A 6000-nucleotide genomic window follows, 5' to 3' on the forward strand; every position below is an offset into this window, starting at 1 on the left:
CATAAATGACGCATTTAGACACTGGTAGTGGCGCATGAAAGCAAATCACGTGCCAGATTTTTATTGAGCACTGCAGATAAATGAAATTTGGACACCATGTTGGCGCTATTCACATATATTTGGTTTCATAATTAATTGTCGATACAAGAAAAATACTTATTACTTTCGCACATTGTCAGTAAATATTTTGATAATATATCTAACTGCTTAAGTATTGTATTAATAAAGAACATGAAGATGAGACGAAATATTTGTTTACAACGCCATATTTGTGAACAGTCAGCCAGTGCTGACATTTCTCATCAGCCAAATGTATACAGTTCCGTCAGCCAGAAGCGGTGGGCGGAGCCTATTTCAGCTGACAACAGCACAACAGCTGAATGTGTACAGGCCTATGGAAAATGGGAATTATTGAAGATCTTTTTGGCTCAAAAATATAAATGTCTGTGGGAAAATAAGTCGTTATACAATTATTTAAAGGAAAGGTGCTTTCATATTGATAAGTAGGTGAGACGGAAGCTTAACTTTTTATGATGTCCAATTTTGGTCACACGAACTTGCGAACTTTATCGAGCTACCACCGTTGTATTTTGATCCATTGAATTAGCACAAAGAAGGAAGGTTCGATGGACTAAATGATAACGATTTAACCCTCGCCCATGTAGGGGGGGTTGGTGCAACCCCCCCCTGAGGTTTTTCGGAAATAGTGCAGAAACGGCGGCGCGCAGCACCGCCAAATTTTGGGTACCTTATGGGGCAAGCCTTGCGCATCTTTGGATAAAAAAATTTGACCGGGTCATGTCAGGTCACGGAGTTATGACGTCACAAAGGGAACAGCCTCCGGCCGGATTTTCACAAACTGAGTGCCAACGCCCGAGTTTTCCTGCCGGTGGTACGGACATCGGTTGATGGATCGTGATGAAACTTCCCATGCATGTTGGAGCAAGTATTGGCTATCATATGGTATAAGAAACTTGACCGGGTCAGGTCAGGTCACGGAGCTATGACGTCACAAGAGGAACAGCGTCCGGTACTATTTTTGAAAAGCGCCCGAACCACTATCTTGCTAATTCTTGTCACCTCAATGGGAATATGCAGCAATATTAGCTTCTATAGGGAGCAAATGGACATCCCAAATCCAAAAATACAATCAGATTTCAAAAATTTAAATTTTGATTTTTCGAATTTCTGCCGCCGACTGTGACCTTGCCGACTTCCGGCGCTCCCAACGCGCCATTTTTAGAGCTAGGGAAACGAAATACATACCAAACGATAGAGAATTGATCAAGGAACACGATAGTGAAGGTTTCAAGTCGATATCTTCCACCGTTTTGCCGCAATCGCCGCGGAAAATTTGAAAAAGTCTATTTTTCCGAAAATTTGACCTTTGACCGGTCAAAAGTAGGTCAAATGTTGACCTAGGACCAAAAAATATACCCCCAATCGCGAGATCTCGGCGAGAGCAATCCGTTGGTCTTTTCCGCTAAGCTCTACGACGCTCCGTTTTTAAACGCCAGGGGGGGTCGCACCCCCCCCCCCTGCATGGGCGAAGGTGGCAGATCGCCGTTTACGGGCGAGGGTTAAAATGTGCTAGCGGAAGCCCTAGCATCATTTCTCTCTTTAAAAATGTCTTAGGATCCCTATCCGTTATTGCCTCTTTCGCTTCGATTGGTCTCTGCATCCCTACATAGCCATCGCCAGGATTTTAGTCATTCTGTCATGGAGAGCAATATGCGTACCTAATTGGATAGGCATTACAGCACAATATTCCTTCCCCATCACCAAATGTGATTATTTAAAGAAGTCGTTGATTGTTCGTGGGTCATATAAAAACTTGTCGAAAAAGCCCCGAATAGATTGGGACGATTTAGCGTAAAACACGCAAGCCACTACGTGACAGCTACTGAATAAACTTATTGTCATGACGAGTATCTCTGCGCTACTTAGCCGTTTGAAATGAGTAGTTACTACTCACTATATAGTTGGATAGATTGCATATATCAGCTCCCTCAGCGGCTCAGCAAAGAGATAATTAAAATGTTGAATCGCCTCATTCGAGTCACATTGTTCGGTGCTCGCTATTTGTTACTAAAGGGTCAGTGGTAGTGGTCGCCTGATAGGAAAGTTATCTGGTGAAATGGCGAAATAGGATGGTCTGGCTCTAGGAACAGGTGACCCTGAACTGAAATGACGTGAAAACGGTCGATTTTCTAACTTTTTTTTTGTATCCTGGTAATCAGCAGTTTCCTCTTACAAACGAGGGTTTCGATTTTGACAGTTTGTTTGTATTTTAGAATATGGAATGCGAAATGCTATTCTAATCATTTGCATACATGACATACATGGGTGACACATACATGCATACATATACATACATACATTGGTGACAGATTATCTACTCAAGATAAGTCGCCACTCATTTTACAATGGAAAGGAGATAGTCATCAGTCATCACTTTCCAGCAATGAAAAAGCCATGCGCCTCCAACAATGGAAGTCAAGATAACTCGTCACCCGTTCAACAATTGGCGAGCCCTCAACAATGGGACAGTCCACTTTCCAGCCAGTGCTAATTATCATGGAACGGATGTGGTGCGCCTCATGACAAACGAACATTAGGAGTAGCAGGAAATTCCTGCCGTATACGTCATTTCTAAAACGAGAAAACGTATACGTCAGGTCTATAACTTTCGATCCAATGCTTGCAAATTATTTTGAAGCGATAAATCACAAATTCACCTTCCTGCTTCGCTTTTAAATCAAATTACTTAATCTAGATTAAGTGACTTTCAACTATTACCAAGCATCCACCCAATCTATCTATATTATCTTCTCTCCTCCCTTCTGCCTCTCCTTTCCTTTTCTCTCCCCTCCACAGGAGGACAATTCTCCCAGGCGGCACACGAATAATGGACGATTTCTTGTCGGGAGGCCGGCGGCGGATCAGTAGGTATGATAGCATCGCTTTAGTCAGATCTCGCTCTGCTCGAGCAAATACCGAACACGCGAGATCATGGAGGCACGAGAGGAGGCATGGAGGCATGGAGGCACGAGAGAACGTCGGTGAGACATATCAGTGATGCGTGACAGTGGATGTGTTGAGGCTGAGACGCGGGATTGAGGCAAGAGAGCAGAATGGGGCCCCGAATGAGATGGCTTCAGGCTTATGGCTGGTGCGACATATGCACATTATGCATCATGCCGGCATACCAGTAGATTTGCGGCATACTCGTGCAGTCGCGAGGAAGTGAAAATGGCGAGGAGAAGAGATGAAAAGTGGAGTGGAGGGCGAAAGATGATTTCATGGAGATTCAGATGTAGTGCAAAGTGACGCGGAGCGTAACTCATGTTCTGTTACAGTTAGCACTCTCTTATGTGACCGGATTTGACGAACCGATTGCAGAAGAAGTGGTCCGTGACTCATTGACGGTCCGGTAGTTCCTCGCTCAGCAACAATCATCTCATTTCATCACCCCATCGACAATCAAAACTTTTTAGTAATTGCTCACTCCAATTTGACCCAACTCTGCAGACTATGTATGTATAACAAAAACACTTCTCAAAACTGTCCCAGCTTTCACCTGAAGCTCAAGCAGGATGTGTGCACTGCCGTTTAGGGTTTGTGTGCACGCCCTAGAGACCTGTGCACTGTGAACACAGCCGACCTGAGGGCCTCTGTTCCGAGATTGGTTCGTGAAAGTTACCGTCGATCAGTTACCGAACCTGGTGAGAAGGGTTATAAGAAGTGACGCGCGGGCAGGCGGCGCGGTGGTGTGGGAGGTGCCGGGGCCGGGTCAGGTGCCGATGACGTCATAATGAGGTCAGGTGACGTCATGGAATCATTAGATGACGAGAGTGGTGGCTGACAGACCTCAATATCAAGAGCCATTGGCGCTCGAATCCGCTTGCAACTGGCGGATCTGGTATATGGCAGTATGCTGCACCTCACACATGACAATTACTTGCCGCCTCCTTCTGCCTCACCCCTCTCTCCTATCCCCAGCTGTGCTGTCACTCCCTCCTCCCCCAATCTCCCTATCCTCCCCACTCCTCCTGGGACCGCCTCGGGGGCCTGTCTGTCTTCAGTGGCTGACATGGCGCCCCGTCAGCTCACTCCAGACGCCAGGCGCCAGCAGCGCTCGCCGCTCTGAGAGACACACGACTCAGGGGACGGGCCATGATGGATGCTGGGGAGAGGGAGAGGAGGGGGAGGGATGGCAGCCATTTTGGTCCCAGAGAACACGACAACGAAATTTTCTCACATTACGGAGCTGCTTTTGCTCTAAATGGTGGGCTGAGTGAGAGCAATCTTTATATTTGGCTACAGCCATAAAATTAATTTTTGAAGGAGTCATTTCTGTGGATAAAGGTTAAAAGTAAAATATTTCAAGCTGAAGACAGTCCAGGTTGCTCTGACAGCGACATTGCTCGAGAAATACGTGTGCAAAACGCTATATGGCGACATTAAAATGGTGCGTTGCAAGACTTCTCGTTTTCATTATTTTCCATATGTGTGAAAAACGACCTTATTCTGCCACACTTTGGTCTTTGATCCATTTGGCGCGGTGTAGGTCAACATTGCACCCATCGCCACAGCTGTCAACATATGGGCTGGCCATATGTCTTCCAAGGTCATCTAGGCCTGCAACTGCACGGTCGCACACACATACACACATGTCGGTGTGCGTGGGAAGGGAGGGGTAGGGTAAGAGATGGAAGTCGGACCAATCTGTATACCTTGCGAAGTTTATCAGCGGATCCAAGAGATAATAAACGTCTGAGCTCAGTCAGTATTGGAGCGAGGACGAGACCGGTACAGCCTCTGACAGAGAAACATGACAGTAGGTATACTGCTCTGGTCTAGGGAAGCCGTGAGATAAATGAAAAACACCCTGAAGTATTAGCCAACTATGAGATCTGCGTAAAGTGCTCGAAACTACATTTGCTCGTGGTTTTGAGTACTTTGGAGTTAAAAACGATTTCTTATCCTCTGCTTTTCTTTTTGTCTTTCGTCTCCTTTTTCCATTTTTTTTCATCCTCATCCCGTCATCCTCCTAACATTTCTTCTTCTTTTTCTTCTTTTTCTTCTTCTCGCCCACGTTCTCTGGAAGCCGCTCACCTAATTGATATTTCCCATTTACATAATTGTCGCATGGCACGCCGGCCATGCCAGTTGCATGCCGCTCGGTGCCGGGTAGGGTAGTGTACGGCAAAAACTCACCGGCACTGCTCCTTTCGAGGATCACAGGCGGCAGGATAGGTGCGCTATCCACTATCACAGGCGGAAGGATAGAGGTGCTATCCAATCATCACAGGTGGTCCTGCAGGATAGCGCTATCCACTATCACAGGCGGCCCTGCAGGATAGCGCTATCCACTTATCTTGGGCGGCCCTGAAGGATAGCGCGCCGTTCTGGCGCTGAAGTCGTCAGCGATGGAAGTGTAGGTTGAAGACGGATCTATACTGGAATCTATTTGCGTGACGAAAAAGGAAAGGAAGGAGGATGGGGAGAGGAAGAGAGAGAGAGAGAGAGAGAGAGAGAGAGAGAGAGAGAGAGAGAGAGAGAGAGAGAGAGAGAGAGAGAGAGAGAGAGAGAGAGAGAGAGAGAGAGAGAGAGAGAGAGAAAAGAAGAGAGAACTGGCGAATAGAGATGATGGTGCAAAGGTATGGTGTTATAGACAATTGCTAAGCTAAGATATGCTGAAGCTTCTTCGTAAAGCGAACGGCATATTTATAAGACTGGCTTAGGAAGGGATGGTGTAAACCTTGGTTTAGACCGTTCACTTAGTCTCCATCTGACGGCGGATGGGATAAACTCGTTATGGACAACCATGCACTGCCTGGAGCCATTAACGCCACCGTTAACGCTGTCATCTCTCCTCCCTGCCACCCGACCACTCAGTCCAACATTCCATCGCAGCACGTTCCATTTCAGACCACCGTGGCGCCTCACCTTCATTCCAGACCATCAGAATACCCCTTCGACCCGACACGAATTTAG

This window comes from Amphibalanus amphitrite, unplaced genomic scaffold (genome assembly GCF_019059575.1).
Source record: "Amphibalanus amphitrite isolate SeventyFive unplaced genomic scaffold, NRLGWU_Aamphi_draft 000305F_arrow, whole genome shotgun sequence".
Classification (NCBI taxonomy): domain Eukaryota; kingdom Metazoa; phylum Arthropoda; class Thecostraca; order Balanomorpha; family Balanidae; genus Amphibalanus; species Amphibalanus amphitrite.